The sequence below is a fragment of the Pelophylax lessonae genome, assembly GCF_965119305.1.
Source record: "Pelophylax lessonae genome assembly, chromosome: 4".
NCBI classification, from domain to species: Eukaryota; Metazoa; Chordata; class Amphibia; order Anura; family Ranidae; genus Pelophylax; species Pelophylax lessonae.
The window spans coordinates 263,257,750-263,281,440 of record NC_138771.1 but is presented as its reverse complement, the minus strand read 5'-3'; the positions used below and the strand labels follow the sequence as shown (position 1 = coordinate 263,281,440).

The window sequence follows — 23,691 nt, the reverse complement described above, 5'->3', positions numbered from 1 at the left end:
AAGAAAAAATAGGGTTCTCTTCCATTCAAAAAAACTGAACAGAACGGACAAAAAACGGATGTCAGCGGATGATCATCCCCTGACATCCGTATTTACATAGAGATACATTATGTCCGTTTTTCATCCGCAAACGGATGGAATGAAAAACGGACAAACGGAACGCCCGTGTGAAAGAGCCCTAAGGGCCCTTTCACACGGGCGCTCCGTATGTCTGCAAATCATCCTATTTTTTTGCGGATGATTTGCGGACATAATGTAAGTCTATGGCACTGCGGATGTCAGTGGAATACCATCCGCTGACATCCGATTTTCTTCCTGTCAGTTCTGTTCCGTTTTTTGGAACTGAACAAAACCCTATTTTTGTTCCGTCCAAAAAACGGAAAGGAAGGAAAATCGGATGTCAGCGGTGTCATCCGCTGACATCCGCAAACCCCCATAGACATACATTATGTCCGCATATCATCCGCAAACGGATGGGATGATATGCGGGCACACGGAGCGGATGACAGAAATGTCATCCGCTCCGTGGAAAAAAAAAAAAGGACCGCAGCGGAGCTCTCACACGGAGCGGCCGTGTGAAAGAGCCCTTACAAGCATGACTCCCAAAAGCAAGAGGCATGATAAGACTTGTGGTTTTGCAACAGCTGAAGGGCTACAGGTTGAGCACCCATGAGTTACAGTAAGTAGGAACCTTTTCACTTGCTCCTTTATGATGACCAGAAAGCAACTATCCACTTGTTTTCTACACCAATCTTCTGTTGGTTTCATTAAAGTATACCTGTTATAGAAGAAATTGTGGGGCTGCCTTTCCTGATCACCACTTGAAAGCGCTGTTTACCTGGCAAAGTCATGCATATGGAACTGTACTTCTTCAGTTAGGGATGTGGAACATGCACATAGCAGTAGAAAGTTGGTAAAAGTTTAGAATTTGTCATGGCTCATCTCTATATTTGTTCAGGGTCAGTGGTTTAGATTTATTGTCGATTGTATTGCATTGTCTGTAGTGGCGGTCTTCGTGTTTCTTTTATGACAAAGTAAAGCAGCGCTTATGCTGTTGGGCTATTTGGTGTGACCATTTTGCAGCACAATTCACTTCAGATACTTGCTTACCTGCCAGTTAAAATAAAGGTGCACATCAAGGGTTTTTTTCTCAAGTTGTCTTCCAGGGCAGCATCTGAGAGAGATGGGTCTCCTCCCACTTAAAAACGGAAACGCATCATCCACCATTTTAAAAAGCCTGTTGCATACATACCTCCGTGCCTCAGTTCTTGTTTCCTCAGGACCAAGAGGAGCTACAATAAGTTCATTTTCTTCTAGGCCCTGTGCAAGTTGCAAGGTCCCCCCCCCCCCTGGACAGACTTGCCTGCACAAGCCTTTAAGGAGGTTAGGCAGCTTCTGCACGCATCGAATCGATAGTGCCCTGAATGTGTTTCACTCATTGCTGCAGAGCCAGGAGGCAGATGGGCACTTGCTCCAACCGGCTGTGTTCTGGAGCACAGGGTGGACCAAAATGGCAGTGTCTTGCTCGTAGGGTGTGGTGACATCACTTCTGACGGGCGCCATCTTGGTGGAGGTAGGAGTGGATGTGTGGTACACCACACATCTGGGTGTGTCACTTGCAGGTGCATCCTGATTGATTGCAGCGGGTGACATCCCTTCCGGTTTAGCAAAGGTGGCGTTTTTTTGGAACCTGGAATGGGCAACCTCAATCTTACGGAGCCAGACTCTGTATGCAGCAGGAAAGACAGAGCACACTATCAGCAGGTATGTGTCCACCCAGTTGAGGGTGGAGCTGGAGCAAGGGCAGGGGTAGGAAAGCTGTCAAGGAACATGTGTTGGATGTTTGCTTGAAGCTGACCATGTTGGACACTGCACCATCCTGCCCTGCAGAGCCTGCGAGCCAGGACTGCTGCAAGGTAAGCCAGAGCATGTTAAGGCCACCTCTGTAATTAAATACTATGCACATAATGCTAATTAGTAGTGGCAGCAATTTTGGCTAAGACCAGCAACGCGTATTCCCTCCCTAAGCATGTGCTTCCTATTAAGGCAATGGGCAGCCAACTGGGCCAAAAATCCTTGCCAAAAGTGCATACGCAAACCTGTGGCAAAAGAATCCCTGGGAGTCCTAAAAGGATTAGTCTCTTCTGTTAAAGAGGCCAGACACCTTCCTCTCCCTTCAGTCCTGGGTGCAAATCAGGTCTTTGTGCTTGATTTTGGTGTGGATCCTGCAACATATAACTGACTGAATCTTGGACTAGTCCCCTATTTAGGGGCTGCATAGAGAAACCCTTTCCTAATGACTGCTCGTTATCACAGGCAGGTGTTGTACTTCTGACTGGTCTGGTCACATTTCCAGGCTCAGTATGTCTGCAGCTTTAATTTACTACCAGGCCTGACCAGGTTAAGACATCAGGAATTGAGAGACTTTGGGTGCTTCTCACCTGAGTGAGATATTCAGGTCTACTTCAGTGTACTTTTCTCTATGGGTGACTCATTCCAACTAAACATTTGGCCATGGTCAGGGAGGAGTGGAATCTGTACCTATTAGGGATTACTAGTATCCACTATAAACCATTTGGTGCGTTCACCTCCACACTTTTTTTTATTTTTTTTTTTTTTAACCCCGAAGTCCCCCAGTGCTTCCACTGGATAGATGTATAATGCAGGGTTTGACAAATTTGCTTTAAATCTAGGAGCCAACTAAGAAAGTTAAGAGACAGTTTTTTGAATTTACAAAGATCGCTGACCTGAGTACCGAGCCTTGTGTGTTTGTACACACAGGACTCTGTGCTGTGATTGGCTACAGCTGATTAGCAGGTCCCAGCCATAAACCCTTGGCTGGGACCTGCTGTCAGCGTGGATCAGCAGGGAGCACCCACGTGTGCCCCTAACCTGGAACAGGCTGGATGATGTACATGTACGTTATCCAGCCTGCTCGTGCCACCTTCCCGCATTAAATGTACTGCGGGTGAGAAGCAGTCAGTATAATATAAGGGGGAAGTTGCGCTACATTTTTAGGTTTTTGAGTTGTGGGAACACACCTTTTTTGAAAAGCGAACCCCTCTTAGAGTTGGTCTTAAAATGGGGGGGGGGGGGGCTCGCTGATCTAAAACACCACATTGTTCTAAATCAATACTAGAACTCCATCCACCTCCCCCAGGGACATGGGCTTTTTCCAGGGACACACTGTTGCTGCCTGCTCTGACCCCCCCCCCCCCCCCTCAGCTGTGACCCAGGAATCAACAAGTAAAGGACAGCCAGGCTCTTCATCCCACAACTTCCTTCTCTACCCTGGGAGGGACCAGCTACAGGCCAGCCTCCCAGGAATGACATATACACACAAGGGGTGCCAGCAGGAACTACAGTAGCATGGAGGAGCTTGGAGAGGAGTTCTAACAGCTGCCCAGGCCAGGCGCCTCTCCTCACCCTCACAACAATAAGGTGCCTAGGTGAAGAGAGCAGGGGGCGGTCAGCTGAGCAGAGATGAAGGGAGCACTTAATGGGGCTACACCGGCCAAACCTCTCCCTGGGATGTCTCCTCACGCAGCTCCATGTCCCAGGCTCAGGACACATTCAATACCAACAGCGATAACGACTGGGGTCAGTTAGACAGGTTACTGAGCCGCCACTGTCGGAGCCAACCTGCCGAGCAAAAAACAAAGGAAGCGAGTGACATGTGTAGCCCAGCCACCCGATGCCTTGCCAGACTAACAGCCGCTGAGGAAAATCACAGGCGAGAATCCCGTGGCCCGTCCAACGCTCGGAATACAGGGGCAGGCCTTGCTTGTAAGAAAGAGAACTAAACGGAGATGGCCAATAGGGTCTGGGGAGGAGGGACTTGATAAGAGATTCCCAGTGATTGGCGTGTGTCATGGCCACTCGTTTGACGACTCCTGCACTCTATGGTTATGCCTGGTGCCAACAGTGAATGGGCTGACAAAGACCAAGCGCCAGAACAAAATTTCTAGTCGCAATTGTGACCTGGCACCTGGGATTTGTCGAGGTCTGATATGCATTGGTAGCCACAGAGCAAGTTTTTACCTAGGTCCTGGATTCTGCTAACTGCTCAAAGGCATACACATCAATTGCTTATGCATTGCAGATCAGGGGGTATCTTAGTTTGATACACCATGACTGACCTCGGGGTTCTGCAGTATGCTAGTATTTTATGTCTATCTTGAAGTGGATAAATTGGGGGCAGAATCTCTGGTGGCTGTAGTTCAACTAGATTTCCTTTGTTTGCAAATGAACGTTTCATGTGAAATTCATGCCCCATACACACCTGCAGATTATCTGCAGACTTTTGTCTGCAGACTTACCTTTTCTATGTAGTGCAAGGGCCTGCCGGATTGCATACAAATTGAAAGTGTTTAGGTTTGACCTCATATTATATGGTTTTGGTAAGTCTGCAGACAAAAGTCTGCAGATAATCTGCAGGTGTGTATGGGGCATTACTGTCTTTGACTGTGCATTTCATAAACTTGTGCTCCATCTATGCTGTGTTTCTAATCGGCCTTCCTTTTAGAAGCAGGTTTTTTCCCAAAGTTTCCATATGATTTGGTGCAGTATACAGAACACTTTATCCCTAAGTGTTTTATATAATGATATGGGGGTCCAGTTGTTTATATTGCATCTCTTTGAATATATTCAGATGGTAACTTACATATGAAGGGTACCAAGAGTCTTGGTTGCTGAGACTTCTCTGATGGTTCTGCAGTATTCTATGTCTCAATATGTTACTTTGTCTACATTTATGATACTGTTTGGACATTAACATGAACCTGAAGTAGACGATTAGGTACTGGACATCTAGTTGTGGATGTTCTGCTTGTAGCAGATCAAGACTTTTTTGCCAGTTATTATCTGTCACTGTTTTTATTGGATACTACTTTGTGCATGGGCCTCAGCTGCAAATGGGCCATGATTTGGGAAGCTTTTTATTATACGCATACTGCTTTAACTCAAGACCATATGCGATTGGCAATATGGTTGTCTTTATACATAGACTGTGTGTGTGTGTCTGTCTGGTTTGGGGATAAGACCTCCGGGAAGGAGCCTGACCAGGGTACTTGAAGCTGACCATGTTCCAGAAGGCCTGGTCTTTGCATTTTTATATGTTCAATGGCAAACTGGCAAGTTTTTCTCTTCTTTCAAACAGCATAGGCTTTTTTTCGTCCCATAGCTATATAGTGAGGTTGAAAAAAGACATCCGTCCATCCAGTTCAACCTATGATATGTGTGTGTGTGTTTGCTGTTAACCGTACATTGTATACCCATCTATGTTGTGGTCTTTAAGGTGCCCATCTAATAGTTTTTTGAAACTATCGATGCTCCCTGCTGATACGACTGCTTGTGGAAGAGAATGCAGCATCCTTACTGCTCTCACAGTGAAGAACCCCCTATGTCAGTGATGGCAAACCTTGGCACCCCAGATGTTTTGGAACTACGTTTCCCATGATGCTCATGCACTCTGCAGTGTAGTTGAGCACCATGGGAAATGTAGTTCCAAAACATCTGGGGTGCCAAGGTTCACCATCACTGCCCTATGTATTTTAAGGTTAAACCGCCTTTCCTCTAGTTTTAGTGAGTGGCCTCGTGTCTTATTGTATCTCCTTTCTCTGAATTGTTTGTTCCTTATGTTAGGGTCGCCAGTACAGTATTTGTACATTGATTTCATATCCCCCCTCAATCGTTTCTTCTCCAGAGAGAATAAGTTCAGTGCTTGTAGTCTTTCCTCATAGCTGATGTCCTCCATTCCCCTAATTATTTTTATTGCCCTTCTCTGGACTCTTTCCAGTTCCAGCACATCCTTCCTGAGGACCGGTGCCCAGAACTGGACAGCATACTCCAGATGTGGCCAGACCAGAGTCTTGTAGAGTGGGAGAATAATCTCTTTATTTCTGGAGGGAATCCCCTTTTTTTATGCATCCCAGTATTCTGTTGGCTTTGCTTGCAGCGGCTTGGCATTGCATGCCACTGCCAAGCCTGTTGTCTACCAGTACCCCCAAGTCCCTTTCCATCCTAGACTCACCCAGAGGTTCCCCCCCCTAGTGAGTAGCTTGCTTTCTTGCACCGAAGTGCATTACTTTACATTTTTCAACATTAAACCTCATCTGCCATGTAGTTGCCCACCCCATTATTTTGTTCAGGTCCGCTTGTAAGGTTTCCACATCCTGCATAGAAGATATTGGCAAGCTTAGTTTAGTATCATCCGCAAATACTGAGATTGTACTAGATATCCCCTACTCTAGATCATTTATAAAATAAATTAAACAGGATTGGTCCCAGGACAGAACCCTGGGGGACCCCACTTTCACCTCCGTCCAATCTGAGTACTCCCCATTAATCACCACCCTTTGCACTCTCCCCTGGAGCCAGTTCTCTATCCAGGTACTCTCCTTATGGTCCATACCTACCTTCCTTAGTTTGAACAGTAAGCGTTTGTGGGGAACGGTGTCAAAGGCCTTTGCAAAGTCCAGTTACACCACATCCACAGGCTTACCTTTATCTAGGTGGCAACTCACCTCATCCTAGAAGGTTCTAATACCATGCAGGTTAAATTGGTGCGGTTTCTTTCTGACTATAGATGCATGCGCCTTTATAGGCTGTTGCAAATTTTACTCATCCTACAATAAAATGTGGATGTTTTTGAAGAATACTTTTAGCATTTAGAAGTCAGCTCTTGGGCTAAATTGATGGCCTGGGCAAATTAGCAGTCATTTGAAATCTCCACTGCTTCTACGTTTCCTTACATTAGAATAATTGATGACGCCAATTTAAAAAAAAAAAAAAAGTTTTTTCTTTTTCACCTTGGCCTTTGCCCAGACCTTGATCTTTCCTTGCCCCGTACACTCTTGCACTTACCTAGATCCTGTTGTTTTTTTTTTTTAATAATAAAATATATATTTATATTATATATTTAGGTGCATCTCATCAAATTTGAATATCATCAAAAAGTTAATTTATTTCAGTAATTCAATTTAAAAAGTTAAACTCATATATTTTTATTTAAATGCGTTACACAAAGTGATATACTTCAAGCATTTATTTTGTTTAATTTTGATAATGGCTTGCATCTAGTTAAAACCCAAAATTCAGTATCTCAAAAAAATAGAATATTAAATGGGATTAATAAAAAAAACAAAGATTTTTAATACAGAAATGTTGGCTTTCTGAAAAGTATGTCCATGTATAGTATAGTATGAACGCGATACTTGGTTGGGGCTTCTTTTGCATGAATTCCTGCATCAGTGCTGCGTGGCATGGAGGCAATCAGCCTGTGGCACTGCTGAGTTGTTATGGAAGCCCATGTTGCTTTGATAGTGGCCTTCAACTCATCTGCATTGTTGAATTTGGTGTCCCTCATCTTGCTCTTTACAATACCCCACAGATTCTCTATGGGGTTTAGGCCAGGCAAGTTTGCTGGCCAATCAAGCCCAGTGATACCATGATCATAAAAAACAGGTGTTGGCACTTTTGGCAGTGTGGGCAAGTGCCAAAATCCTGCTGGAAAATGAAATCGGCATCTCCAACAAGCTGGTCAGCAGAGGGAAGCATGAAGTGCTCTAGAATTTCCTGGTAGAGGGGTGTGCTGACTTTGGACTTGATAAACCACAGTGGACCAACACCAGCCGGTGACATGGCTCCCCAAATCACTGACTGTGAAAACTTCACACTGGACCTCATGCAACTTGGATTCTGTTCCTCTCCACTCTTCCTACAGACTCTGGGACCTTGATTTCCAAATGAAATGCAAAATTCTCCATAGTCCGTGAGGATTTAGGGAGCCATGTCATATGCTGGTGTTGGTCCACTGTGTTTTATCAAGTCCAAACTAAGCACAGCCCTCTAGTAGAAAATTCTGGAGCCCACACTGCCAAAAGTACCAATACCTGGTTTAATGATCATGGTATCACTGTTTTCGATTGGCCAGAAAACTTGCCTGACCTAAACCCCATAGAGGTATTGTCAAGAGGAAGATGAGACACCAGACCCAACCATGCGGATGGGCTGACAGTCACTATCAAAGCAACCTGGGCTTCCATAACGCCTCAGCAGTGCCACAGGCTGATCGTCTCCATGCCACGCTGCGCCGCATTAATGCAGTTATTCATGCAAAAGGAGCCCTGACCAAGATACTTAGATACTGAATTTTGAGTTTTCACTAGCTGTAAGCCATAATCATCAAAATTAAGATTATCACCGTGTGTAACATATCTATATAAAACAGGAGCTTCAGTTTTTGAATTTAATTATTGAAATTAACTTTTTTGATGGGATGCAAATTCACAGCGCTTCACTTCTTACACATTTCGTTATGTTACAGCCTTTTTCCAAAACTGATCAAATTCATTAAATTTCTCAAAATTCTACAAACAATACCAAATAATGACAATGTTAAAGAAAGTTGTTTGAAATCTTTGCAAATTTATTTAAAAAAAAAAAAGAAGAAAAAAATCAAATGTACAGAAGTATTCACAACCTTGGCTCAATACTTTGTTGAAGCACCTTTTGGCACCAATTACAGCCTCAAGTGTTTTTGAGTATGATGCTACAAGCTTTGCTCACCTATTTTTAGGCAGTTTCTCCCATTCTTCTATGCAGGACCTCTCAAGCTCCATCAAGTTGGATGGGAGTGTCCGTGAACAGCCATTTTAAGATCTCTCCAGGGATGTTTAGTTGTGTTCAAGCCTGGGCTCTGGCTGGGCCACTTGAGGACATTTTAGAGTTGTCCCATAGCCACTCCTTTGTTATCTTGGCTGTGTACTTAGGGGTGTTGTCTTGTTGGAAGATGAACTTTCTCCCCAGCCTGAGCTCCAAAGCGCTCTGGAGCCGGTTTTAATTAGGGTGATCTCTGTACATTGCTGCATTCAGCTTTCCCTCGATCCTGACTCTTTCTCAGTTCCGTCGCTGAAAAACATCCCCACCGCATGATGCTGCCACCACCACGCTTCACTGGGATGGTATTGGCCAGGGGATGAGCGGTACCTGGTTTCCTCCAGACATGAGTCTTGCCATTTAGGCTAAAGAGTTTAATCTTAATTTCATCAGACCAGAGAATATTGTTTCTCATGGTCTGAGAGTTCTTCAGGTGCCTGTTGGCAAACTCCAGGTGGGCTGTCATAGGGCTGGGCGATAAAACGATACCGATATGTATCGCGATGGTGACATTTTCGATAGCAATAAAAGACTTTGAACGATAAGTCCGCTCCGACGGGTTTAAGCTTTAAAAATGGCGCCGCCACGTCATTGCGCACGCGCCGCCACTGCTCGTGTAATTTCGGCTATTCCCGGCCTCTCCTGAGCGGCGGCGGCGCGTGCGCGGTGACATGTATGCACGCGCCGCCGCCGCTCGGGAGAGGCCGGGAATAGCCGAAATTACACGAGCAGTGGCGGCGCGTGCGCAATGACGTGGCGTCGCCGGGCGGCGCCATTTTTAAAATGAAGGCGCCTCTGGAACAGGTAAGTGAAACAGCTTCACTACCTGCCATTATGCAGGGCTGCGGGCACACAAGGGATGCAGTGCTGCGGGCATGGTCTACCTGTACCATGCCCACAGCACTGCATCTCCTGTAGTATGCCCACAACCCCGGATCCTCTTGTACCATGCCAGTGCCCTGCATTCTCCTGCACCATGCCAGTGCCCTGCATTCTCCTGCACCATGCCAGTGCCAGTGCCCTGCATTCTCCTGCACCATGCCAGTGCCAGTACCCTGCATTCTCCTGCATCATGCCAGTACCCTGCATTCTCCTGTACCATGCCCGCCGCCCTGCATTCTCACCCTAGGGTCCTTATTTTAAATGGGTAATAAAAAATATCAATAATTATCGATATCGACCGATATGAAACACTGATAACCTGATACAGTTTTCAGCCATATCGCCCAGCCCTAGGCTGTCATGCCTTTTACTGAGGAGTAACTTCCGCCTGGCCATTCTACCATTCAAGCCTGATTGGTGGACTGCTGCAGAGATGGTGGTTCTTTTTGAAGGTTTTCCTCTCTCCACAGAGAAACGCTGGAGCTGTCAGAGTGACTATCGGGTTCTTGGTCACCCCCCTAAGTGTCTTCTCCACAGGTCGCTTAGTTTGGCTGTGCAGCCCACTGTAGGAAGAATCCTGGTGCTTCCAGGCTTCTTCCATTTACAGATGATGGAGGCCACTGTGCTCACTGGGATCTTCAATACTGCAGAAATGTTTGTTCCCTTCCCCAGATCTGTGCCTTGATCCTGTCTTGGAGGTCTACAGGCAATTTCTTGGACTTCATGGCTCGGTTTATGCTCTGACATGGTGTGCCTTTCCAAATCATGTCTAATCAACTGAATTTAACCAGGTGGATTACAATCAAGTTATAGAAACATCTCAAGAATGATCAGTGGAAACTGGAGGCACCTGAGCTGCGTTTTTAAGTGTCATGGCAAAGGCAATATATATATATTTTTTTCCCCATTTTTTAAAAATATGCAAAGATTTCAAACAAACTTCACATTGTAATAATGGGGTATTGTTTGTAGAATGTTCAGAAAAACAATGAATTGAATCCATTTTGGAATAAGGCTGTAACATAAGAAATAATGGAAAAAGTGAAGTACTGTGAATACTTTCCAGATGCACAGTATTTGTATGCGTAGTTTTTTATATTTTTTACATCTTAACCACTTACCAGCTGCCCACCGCCTATTTACGTCGGTCCTTTTACGCTAAATACCCCGGCATTTTTAAAAACGGTGGGTGATTGGCTTTCAGATAAGGGTGGATTCGCCGCGGGATCACCCTTAGGGCTCTTTCACACGGTCCGCCTCCGTAGGCGGATCCGTGCTGCTCAGCAGGGATCGATCCACAGATCCCCGCTGAGCTGGCGGATGACAGCTCCGTCTCCGCTGGCAGTGCGGAGAGGGAGGTGTCTCAGCTCCCGCTGCTCTCTATGGGGGATCGGATGAGAGCGGACCGCCTGTCCGCTCTCATCCGATCCGATCCCTGGACGGATGGAAAAATAGGGTTTCCATCAGTCTGGATTTCACGGACAGGATCGGATACAGATGGCAGCGGGTGTCAGCGGAGGTGTCTCCGCTGACATCCGCTGCCCCATAGAGCTGCATGGAGGATCCGATCAGATCCGCCTAAAAAACTGACAGGCGGATCTGATCGGATCGCCCGTGTGAAAGAGCCCTTACGGTGCGGCGGAAGAGGTGTCCCCCCTCCTGCTGCGTCCCGCCCGTTTCCCCGCTTACTGGACCCGCCGGCAGCGGGGAGAATGATCCGCTCCCGGATCATCTAAGACAGGAAGTCGAGTGAGGGCAAGATGGCCCTCACTCGACTTTGTGGTCTTGGAGGACTGGAGCGACGTCCAACGTCATTGCCTAGCAACCAGTTTAAAGAGCTGATTTTCTTTTTTTTTTTTTTTTCTTTTTTTTTTTTTGGGTAGTTGTGAGGTCTCAGGTCTTTGATCTCACAATAAAGAGGACCTGGTCATGCCTATTTCTATTACAAGGGATGTTTACATTCCTTGTAATAGGAATAAAAATGATCACATTTTTATTATTTATTTTTTTAAAAACAGTGTAAAAATAAAAAAAATTATAAAATAAGAGGGGAAAAAAAAAATTAAAGCGCCCTGTCCCCGTTAGCTCGCACGCAGAAGCAAACGCATATGGAAGTCCCGCCCACATATGTAAACGGTGTTCAAGCCACACATGTGAGGTATCGACGCGATCGTTAGCGCGAGATAAATAATTTGAGCCCTAGACTTTCTCTGTAACTGTAAGCTGGTAACCTGTAGAAATTTTTAAAATGTCACCTATGGGATTTTTTAATACCAAAGTTTGTCGCCATTCCGCGAGTGTGCGCAATTTTGAGGCATGACATGTTGGGTATCTATTTACTCGGCGTAGCTTTATCTTTCACATTATGGAAAAAATTTGGGCTAACTTTACTGTTTTCTTATTTTTTAATTCAAAAAAGTGAATTTTTAAAAAAAAAAATTGCCTTTGGAAGACCGCTGCGCAAATACGGTGTGAAAAAAAAAAAATATTGCAACGATCTCCATTTTATTCTCTAGAGTCTCTGCTGAAAAATGTGTGTGTGTGTGTGTGTGTGTATATATATATATATATATATATATTATATAATATAATGTTTGGGGGTTCTAAATAGTTTTCTAGCAAAAAAAAAAATTATTTTAGCTTGTTAACACCAAGTGTCAAAAATAGGCCTGGTCTTAAAGTGGTTAATCTACTACAAGGAAAGGAAGAAACAATCAGGCTATCACAGCGATCAGATGGCGCAGAACTGGGAGTCCCAGGTCCTGATCATTCATATGAAACGCAGGGCTCTCGCTGAGAGCCCAGTCTCTGTGTTGGGAGTGCGCTATGTGGCGTGCTCCCAGCACATGGGGCGGTACACATGAATTCAGCCCCTCGGAAAAAAGTCCAGTCCAATGAGGCCACATATAAGCGTACCATCGTCTGGAAGGAGTTAAGGGGCTTGAGCCGACAGGAGGTGCTTGCAAGCTGTCAAATTGGTGTACAGCACCTAGTGGCTCTGGCTGCATATACACACGGGCCCATTCATGAACTGCAAGTCTCGGCACTCATGTAAATTAGGCCTTAAAAAAAAAAAGTGCTGCAACTGCTTTTAACATGTTAGCTGAAGCTGTTTTTAATTGTGGCTGACGCACACAATTGATGGATGTACTGTAAATTGTTTCATGTTTGAGTGACTGTTAGGATTTCCAAAAACAAACCATAATCCTGTCTGGGCCCACTGTGTTGGTTATGTGGACATTTTGGATGCAGACAGTGTTTAGCGCTGCTTTCTAAGGCGAGCTTGTCAGGTTAGAAACATGGTAGATGTCTCTGCTAACTTGTTTGAAGGTGCTACTCCTCCTTGCTTACATAGTTTGAGTTGCTGACCTGGAACAAGCTTATGCATATAAGGTGTCCTGACACCCGTTATATACATGCCTGTTCCAGGTCAGTGACTTGATGGTTGGTGAAGGAAGACTTGACATTATGGAGCCTGCCAGCTCCCACATTTTTATCCTGAAAAGTTTTTTTGTAGGCAACCCAAGTGATTTGTGTTCCCACCATCATTCTTTTTTTTTTTGTCATAAGGTAAGCTGCATTCTTTGTCATAAGCTAAGGCAGTGTTTATTTACATCATTGGAATGGAATATATAGAATTTAGAAAGACACTTCTTCATTGAAATGTTGCTTTCTGATATGTTTCTATCATGTACTGTAAGTAGACATTTGAGCTACTTTTTATTGCAGTTTGGAGTCTTTTTTTATAGTACGTATGCACTGCTCCTGAATTATAAATATCATGGGACAGAGCCACACAGGCTTTGTATATGGATGTGTCACTTGTGAATTCACTCAGAGCCAGTTCACACTGGGGCGATTTGTCAGGCGACCTGGTCGCCTGACAAGTCGCCGCGGGTCGCCTGCCATAGAGTAGCACAGGACCTGTTCTAATGGGAGCGACACAAGTCGCTCCGACTTAGAAAAAGGGTCCTGAGCTTCTTTGGGGCGACCTGGAGCAACCTGCATTGACTTCAATGATATGAAGTCCGTGCCGGCCGCTCCGAGGTCACGGTGCGAGCTGCGCACCGCGACTTCACAGGTCGCCTGGCAAAGTCGGGTCACGCCTGTGTGAACCGGCTCTCAGGGTAATCTAAAGGCTCTTAAACATTCTTGTTATGATAGACTTGCGTGTGTGTGTGTTTTTTTTTTCTCTACACATTTTTAGTTGTTTAAGATTAAGGGCGGCACAGTGGTGTAGTGGTTAGCACCTTCACCTAGCAGCAAGAGGGTCGCTGGTTCGAATCCCAACCACGACACTACCTGCCTGGAGTTTGCATGTTCTCCCTGTGCCTGCCTGGGTTTCCTCCGGGTACTCCGGTTTCCTCCCATACTCCAAAGACATGCTGGTAGGTTAATTGGATCCTGTATAAAATTGGCCCTACTGTGCATGTATGAATGTGAGTTAGGGACCTTAGATTGTAAGCACCTTGATGGCAGGGACTGATGTGAATGTGTAATGTATATGTAAAGCGCTGCGTAAATTGACAGCGCTATATAAGAACCTGAAATAAATAAAAAAATAAATGAGGAAGAACTCTGGATTCAGAAATAACATTCTACATTGCTCTGATTCTGTGTGTATATATATATATATATATATATATATATATATATATATATATATATATATATATATATATATATATATATATATATATATATATATATAAAAACTGGTGTGTTTCAGCATCCACCCCTGTAAATTTAGCATGTGGTTTTCTTTGTGTGTGTATATGCACATCATGAAGGGGTGCTTCATACATAATAAATCAAGGGGCACAGGGTTTCATCCACTGTAGTGTGACCTTTGACATGCCTGCAGTAATGTGAAATGTTCTGTGAACGGTTGGTTGGTTTAGAACTGCAGTGAAATTTGTTTTTGTGCAAGTTCTTTTCATATGTCTTTGCCCACGCTCCACTCGTGCACTTGGAGTTGCCATTGCCCAAATCTCGCTAGCAGTGCTAGTTGTTGGATAGAGCAGACCTGTACACGAAGTAACCTACTAGTACCTCTAGTGGATGAGAGTCTTGGCCTTGACTGTTTCTGTTTAGGATGCAAAGGTAACCATAGACAGTATACCAGGGTTGTCCAATTCAGTCTGAATTCTAGAGCCACAGCTGACAAAAATAAAACTGTATTAAAATGCAGCACCAGTTGAAATGGTTTCTAATGCATTGACTTCTGGGATTACACATGATCAGAAACTCAGATGAAAAATACCGCTTTCAAAGCCATTGTCTGATGATCTGATTGGTAGTGCACAGCTTTTGATGATGACAGTTCATCTAAAATTATCCGAAGGGACAAACAGCAATTTTTCCCGTACGATGCCAGATCGTACTATTTTGATTTTTAATCAGTATAGTTAGTTGTCCCAAAAAAATCAGAAGGGCAAGACCACGCATGCTTGGAAACTAAAGCATACAATACATTACATCACAAAGTTGGATTCTGTGGTATGAGAAATTTTGTAAGTTTCGTTACCTTTTCATCTTCAATATGAGACTAGCATGCAAAAAATCAAAACCAATGATCATTTGTCCGATATTCTCATTGTGAGTACCAGGCTTGATTGTTTTTAATTGATCCAGCTGTCATATAACTTTACTCAATGCAGGCCTTCATATACAACCATAACAAACAAAATGGCCCCTGCCCCCACCTATAGCTAGCCTTCACAGCAAGGAGCACATAGAAGACCTGGACTTACAGGCATGCAAGACAAAACCGGAAAAATTCCCAGCTCAACTCACCAACCAGTTTGCTTACCAACCAAATTACTTTGTCTAAAAGTATGTGTTAAAAACAGGGGTTTAGTTAGCACACATTTGCAAACGCATGCGTAAGCTGCAGGGCCACTTCACAGCACCCTGTATTACCTGCAGTCCTAACTCCTGTGAATTGAGTCTCCACAGTGAGAGCACATACGTTCTAATAGATAGGGGGCAGGTGGGCCTGGAGGTGGCCCAACCCTCCTTAAAGGCACATATCTATCCATTAGAATGTATGTGCTCTCACTGTGGAGATTCTCATAGATTCACAGGAGTTAGGACTGCAGGTAACACAGGGTGCCGTGAAGTGGCCCTGCAGCTTACGCATGTGTTTGCAAATGTATGCTGACTAAACCCCTGTTTTTAATGCATACTGTTAGACAGGTTAATTCTGTTAATAAGGAAACTGGTTGGTGAGTTGAGCTTGGAATTTTCTGGTTTTGTCTTCATATACAACCGGTTGTGTTTACTGAAATTAGAAAATAGCAGTCCATCAGTTTAACCTTTCCAATAGAGCTGATAAACCCTTTTTGGATGCAGATGATAAGACCTAATGAAAATGACAGGTATACAATGACCTTATATATGTTGGCTGCTTTTACTGATTTTTTTTTTTCTTCTCGCCATATGTCTATAGAGTTAGTATGAAACAAGTTCATAGAAATGTTACTATACGGAAATTTGTGGAGAGGGGTTAGAACCTCTGTTAAAGTGCAGCACTGTCCAAAAATTTGAACAGATCTGTGAGCCCATGGGCTGGCTATATGCATGTCTCTTTGGTGCATTAGTATGTTTTCTTCTTTTGGTTTTGGGGAATACATTTTCCCCTCTGACTCTCTCGGACCATTTCCCTCTAACTTGCTCTTTTTTTTTTTTCTCTCCTATTCTTTGTCTCTTCCTCTGTCCTTCTTTAATTTGATGTAGGGCTACCCGGGAGTTTTGACAACTTATCATCCTAATCATCATCATCATCATCTATGGTAGGGATCGACCGACACCGATTATTTCCGGGCGATAGCCGATATTCTGCACATTTTAAAGTGTTTTTTTTTTTCTATCTGGCGCCTTTAAGGCTTCAGTACCTGGAAGTGATGTCCTGACATCGGGAGGCTCGATCAGAGCCGAATTCGGCTGTTGGCAGCCGGCGGATGTGCTGACTGGTTGCTCGGGTCTCCCGGTGAGATGGGGAGGGGGACGTGTCCCCTCCTGCTCCTTGTAATGACAATTGAGCGACTGCTCAGCCGCATCGGTTGTCATTACAAGAAAGCCGACCGTTGGATCTGAACAACAGTACCGGGGTGATGCCTCTAGCTGCAGGCATCACTCCGGTACAATCACTTGAAGAAATCATTGGTCATATCGGCTAGTTTGTGGCCGATACATACATACATACATACATACATACATACATACACACATAATATATAATATATAATTTTTTTTTTTTTTTTTAAGTATTGGCCTCTGATTATTGGTCCCACCGATAATTGGTCGATTCCTAATATATGGTTTTCATCCTGAACATGGAGTAGTCTTTAATGAGTATATATTCCTCCTGATACTTCAGTTGATTGAATCTTGACCCCTGTTTCAAATAATTTTACCTACTGTTCTAAGATTGGAAATGTGGGTATTATTGTTTTGTGTCTGGCATCTGTTTTCTTATATTTCCACTGTTGGCAGAATTTGTATTGAAGCTTGTTTTATTTGTAAAATAAACTCCAACTCTTTGAAAGAAAATGTAAGTCCAGGGAAAACATAACTAATGCTTAACCCTTCTCTCTGCCACATTCTAATCTATCTAACCCTGTAAAGCAAAAATTGCTGTACTTAGCTATTCTGCAACCAATCTGGTCCAGTCTCCCAGCGGCGGAAGGTCTGTAAGAGGACCTACAACGGCTGTGAAATGCCTGGGAAGTGACATCACCCATAGAGTTACTATGGGGCTTCCGTTGTCGGCTGCCTCCTCTGCACCCGTCACACTCATGCCGCCGCTGACAGCTGATGCCTGGACCGTATCGGCTGCAAAATAGGCAAGTATTTTTGTTTTACAAAGTTAGGTAGATTAGGTTTAGAATGTGGCAGAGAGCACGTTTAGTGTTAGGTTTTGCCTGAACTTCTACTTTAAGTTGATATTGTGTTTGGGGTTTCATGCTCACTTTCTGGCCCAGTGACTTGTAAACAAGGGAGAAATCCAAAGATTGACCATTGGCTTTGGAACTGCAGGTGAACAGAGATCCTCCCGAGAGATGCAGGAATAACAACCTGATGGAAAACTTAACCCTGCCTTTCATACTGAAAACCTATCAGTTTTCGGTCATAGTTACACTTTAAGGCTTCATGCACAAGACTTATTTAGGCAAAAGATTTCTAGCGTAAAAAAACTCAATTTCATGTGGCTGCAGGTGGGTTTACAGCTTGTCATAGAGGCGAGTGGCTTCACTGCTTGGGCCTTTAATAGAGGTGTAGCAAAACCAAAAATTCAGGATGCACTGATGGGTTTTTTTTTTTTTTTAAAGATATACATTTTTGTATATAATTGTATTGCATTCTACTTATCAATATCATGAATTTTAAATCAATATGAATTTATTGTCCGCCATTATCACCACCTTTCTAGCACAATAAAAGCTCAAGAATGTATCTCTTTAAATCCTATGTATGTCTTCACACTAGTTCCATTGGGCTTCCTACAATGATTTCCAGCTTTCACAGGGATACCTGTGCGCCCCAAGTTTTTTTTTTTTTTTTTTTCAAACTGATACATTCACATTAGCCAGGCAAACTCTCCCCAGTACATTGTCTTCATGTATGTGCCAAAGTAATTTTTAAAATCCTCCAGTGGTTCTGGCTCTAGATCCCTCAACACAACTTCCCTGCACGTGTCCTACCTTCTTGCAGACCAAACAATAGGGGACAGCAGCTGTCCATCTATTGGCTTTTGAGAAGGGAGAAGGCCAGAGCTGGGAAAGGCTTACTTAAACCTGGCACACAGACCATGTCTGCAATGTTAAGTTTACATGCCGGAGAAGACAGTAAGCATGCAGGTAGGTGTATTTTATTACAGAAGAGACATTGCATATCTCTTCTACAATAAAAAGCCCGTCTGCTCGAAGTTTGTGACAGCGGAATTTTAGTTCGGTTAATAAAAACATAAAAAAACAGAGGGCGCACAGGCCTAATGCATTATCCCCAATAAATGTCTTTAATCACTTGTAAACCTGCGTGGGGCGGTTGGCTGCGGCTGGGCGGCTCGGCTGCTCATAATCACGTAGATCTATGTGATTATGTGCAAGCAGTCTCAGGGGCGCACGCGCGCCACCTGAGCCGTGCTCCCGCTGTGATTAGACACAGCGGGAGTCAGACCGTGGGAGGAGCGGGCTCGATCGCCGCTGGCCTCCTGCAATCTTCAGAAACACTGACAGAAGAGCCACCTGCCTATGTAAACAAAGCAGACGGCTTTTCTGTCAGACAGGTAGAGAGAGACACCCCCCCCCCCCCCCACAGTTAGCAAGCACAAGTAGGCATACAATTAACCCCTTGAATAACCGGTAATACAGTAACAGTGCATATTTATTATCAGTACACTGATTACTGTATTAATGTCACTGTTCCCCATAAAGTGTCAAAAATGTCAGTTAGGGGTCTGATCTATCTGCCGCAATCCCACTAAAAATCACTGATTGCTGCCATTACTAATTAAAATAAATAAATAAAATTAAACTTTTGCGCAAAAATACTTTTTGGGATTTTTTTTTTTTTTACCAAAAATATGTAGTTGAATACAAATTGGTCTAAACTGATTTAAAACATTTTTGATTTTTTTTTATTGGGAATGTTTTATAGCAGAAAGTAAAAAATATTGTGTTTTTTTTTTTTTTTTTTTTTTTCAAAGTTGTCGCTCTTTTTGTTTATAGCGCAAAATCTAAAAACCGCAGGGGTGATCAAATACCACCAAAAGAAAGCTCTGTTTGTTGGAAAAAAAAAAAGGACATCAATTGTATTTGGGTACAGCGCCGCACGGCCGCGCAATTGTGTTAAAGTAACGCAGTGCCGAATCGCAAAAAATGGCCTGGTCATTAAGGGGGTAAAACAGAGGTAAGTATCATACTCACAAATTAATACTTGTATCACTGCTTGTCATAAAACCGTCAGCTTGAAGTCCACGGAGTACAGACATCAAAAAGGACTATCTTGCAGTAACATAGGCTAATGTGTTTTGAGGTTTTCGTTTGGTTAAATGCCTTGAGGCTGTAGGTTCGTGTTAACGTACACAGCTCTGGCAGGGAACATGCATTCACAGGCAGCTCCAAAGGGCTCTGTAAGGGAAAAGAGCCACCCCTGGAAATTTTAACTAGCACAGAGTGGACCAGCTGAATCCAGAGGATGGGACAATTGCAGTACATAAGGAATTAGTAAATACTGTTAGGGATGGTTTACACCACATTTCCGGATGCTTTTCTGTATGGACATGTTTTTGATGCAGTGCATTTATGCATCCAGTGCGTATTTTTGTTTGTGGGGTGTTTTTTTTTTTTTTTTTTCCTTGATCTCAATTTGAAGACTGAGAAACAGCTACAGTGGTGATCGAATGTTTGGGCACCCCAGGTAAAAATTTGTATTAATGTGCATAAAGAAGCCAAGGAAAGATGGAAAAATCTCCAAAAAGCATCAAATTACAGATTAGACATTCTTATAATATGTAAACAAAAGTTAGATTTTATTTCCATCATTGACACTTTCAAAATAACAGAAAACAAAAAAATGGCATCTGCAAAAGTTTGGGCACCCTGCAGAGTTAACATCTTGTACTGCCCCCTTTGGCAAGTATCACAGCATGTAAACGCTTTTTGTAGCCAGCCAAGAGTCTTTCAAATCTTTGAGGTATCTTTGCCCATTCTTCCTTACTAAAGTCTTTCAGTTCTTTGCGATTTCTGGGCTGTCTGTAACGCACTGCTCTTTTAAGGTCTATCCATAGATTTTCAATTATGTTGAGGTCAGGAGATTGGGAAGGCCATGGCAAAACCTTCAGTTTATGCCTCTTGATGTAATCCCCAGTGGATTTTGAGGTGTGCTTAGGATCATTATCCATTTGTAGAAGCCATCCTCTCTTTAACTTCAGCTTTTTCACAGATGGCATCAAGTTGCCATCCAAAATTTGCTGATATTTTATTGAATCCATTTTTCCTTCTACTCGTGAGATGTTCCCTGTGCCACTGGCTGCAATACAACCCCAAACCATGATTGATCCACCCCCATGCTTAACAGTTGGACAAAGGTTCTTTTCATTAAATTCTGTGCCCCTTCTTCTCCAAACGTACCTTTGCTCATTCAACCAAAAAGTTCAATTTTAACCTCATCGGTCCACAGAACTTGTTTGCAAAATGCATCAGGCTTGTCTATATGTTCATTTACAAAGTTCAAACGCTGAGTTTTGTGGTGAGGATGTAGAAGAGGTTTTCTTCTGATGACTCTTCCATGAAGACCATATTTGTACAAGTATCTCTTTATAGTGGAATAGTGTACCACAACTCTAGTGTCTGCCAGATCTTTCTGGAGGGATCGTGCAGTCAAACGTGGGTTTTGAATTGTTTTTCTCACAATCCTGCGAGCTGTTCTGTCTGATATTTTTCTTGGTCTTCCAGATCTTGCTTTAACTTCCACTATTCCTGATGACTGCCATTTCTTAATTACATTCCGAACAGAGGAGATTTACATCTGAAAACGCTTTGCTATCTTCTTATAGCCTTCTCCAGCTTTGTGAGCGTCAACTATTTTCAGTTTGAGTTTTCTAGACAACTGCTTAGAAGATTCCATAGTGCTGATTGTTGGGCAAGGTCAGATGAGTCTGGGCATTTAAAACCTTTTAGATTGACATCACCTGGTCTTCCCAGGCGATGATTGAGAACAATCCATGACACTGGCAGGTCTCAGCTTTGCAAAGGGGGCAGTGCATGCTATAAATTCTGCAGGGTGCCCAAACTTTTGCAGACGGCATTTTTTTTGTTTTCTGCACTTTTGAAAGTGTCAATGATGGAAATCTAACTTTTGTTGACATATAAGAATGTCTAATCTGTAATTTGATGCCTTTTGGAGATTTTTTCTATCTTTCCTTGGCTTCTTTATGCACATTAATACAAATTTTTTACCTGGGGTGCCCAAACTTTCAATCACCACTGTAGGTCTAGTACAAATGATTCAATACCTCCATCCCAAATACTTGCAGAAAGGTCACACAAAATATTTTTCACCATTCTATCAGAGGGTTCACATCATTTTTGGTTTAGTATTGAGGATTACCATGGATTTCTGGTAGTTTTGGATTTGATCGGGTGCATTAGCCACACTTGCCCATTGATCTGCACCACTTGGGAATCTCTGCTTGCCCCTGGTCTCCTCAACCCTGAGGACAGACTCTTCATCTGCTGGCTGATCTCTTGACTGTTATGAATTCCATTTGGTCAATTTTTGGCTATCATTATCTACCCCTGTCAGATACAGCGAACAGTGTTCATGAAACTCCTTGATTTGTTTCTTAACTTTGTATGTTGGTTGTTACCCAATCCTTATCTGATTTGAAGAAGAAAGTGTATGTATACTCTATTGAATTTAAAATTGCAGGAATGATGTTTGGTGTATTTCTTTGTTTTTAACCTTTTTCGATGTACTGTAATAAAAAAAAAAAAAAAAAAAAAAAAAAAATATAAATATATATATATAATATATACACACACATATACTCTCTCTTTCTCTCTATCTTTTATTTTTTTTATTATATGGTATTTGTTCTAACCTCCTCCATAAAAAGTCCCTTGGGGAACCTTTTCTGGACAATTGAGGACATGTGCATCTATGCTGCGTTTTGCGTTCCAGATGTGTTCCATACAGAAAAAATGCAGCATGTTGTATGTTGACTGTTGTGAACAAGGGCAATTGGAATCCATGGTAAACACTGTCTATGCATTTTTGATGCCGAATAGAAAAAACACACTGCATCTGGTGTGAACTTTACCTTTGTGGTAGATATTGCTGAAGAAGTTGAAGCTTTAATATAGTCTTAACTTTTATTTTTTTATTATATAGTTGTGTGTCTTTTGGAGAAGTTTTTCTATTGCTTCTTGTTCTGGTAAAATGGTTACTGAGATGGTGGCTGAGATCTTTCGAGAGGGGGGGGGGGGGGGGCATATAGATGTTGATTAGCAATGATAACCTACAGAACTTTGTCCTTGTGCACTGCATAACAAACAGGAAAACCATTTTGGATTTATTTCTACTTGAAGTGTTCTTACTGCTGGTAAATCATAGACTGGCTAAAATGGAAATGTCAAAGCATGTATCTGGGTTAAGTCATAGAGCATTGGTTTACCTTTGTGTAAAAGGAACCCTGTTCTGTAAAATCCATATGGCCATGTTAAACAAGGCCAACATTCTGTTTTGACTACAGCCTGAGCATCGACACTCGGTTCCATATTCATTCCATTATGCGGTACAGTTAGGTTGAGTCCTGTATCTATCCAACATTCTGTTTTAGCCAGAGATGTTTATACTGGTGTGTGCCCCCCCCCCCCCCCTTTGAACCAAACAGTATCTTGCCCTTCTGTATTTCTATGTCCTGTCAATTACAAGCTGGGACCTAGACTAAGAGCCTTGAATTTCTTTCCTGTAAAAATGCCTTTATGAATTGATTTATTTTTTTTCAATAGATTGACAGAAGAACCTACAATGTGTTTTTTTGTAGGCACTGACCTATTTTAAGCCAACATTCTGTAAATATTTGGGCCATAAATTGTTTACAGACTTGAGGCTAGGGCCCAGACATGCTGAGGTTGTCATCTGATTTAGATACTGGACTACTGCTAAATGCTTTCTGAAGGATTTTTAATGTCCCATAAAAGAAATTCTGGTTGTTAGAGATCGCCTTTTTTTTCAGCGGTGCCATTTTTTTTTTTTTTGCTCTCCATTTTTAGTTTGTCACTGTAAATATTTGTTTTTCCATTTTAGTTTGTACTGAGAGAGTAAAGAGGTTAGGCCTAGGTTCCTTGTGTATGGAGGTATGAGTGTTGTGGCCATACATTTCTTGCTGTGTCTGGTATTGTAGTTTTAGGCACAAGCAGCTTACCAAAGGACTGGAATAAAGTAGGCCACTGTGATCTCCTGCCTGTTCTTACCTAAAGAAAAAGAATCTTTGATATTTCCCCTCCTTTTTTCCCTCATTTACAGCCTGATACATTTACCTCCCTCTAATATGTTCCAAGGTATGTTAATTGTGACCAGCAGTGGTGGTTTCAGGTTGCATTTTTCTGGATCGACTTTTATGGTGTATTTTGGTGGGGCCTC

General features: G+C 42.9%; 1 protein-coding gene across 4 annotated transcripts in view; it reads left to right on the top strand.

Annotated features, from left to right (window-relative positions):
* The window catches only part of CNOT2 (CCR4-NOT transcription complex subunit 2), a 186,568-nt gene that overhangs the window by 7,540 nt on the left and 155,337 nt on the right, over window positions 1–23,691 (top strand). The window lies entirely within an intron of this gene.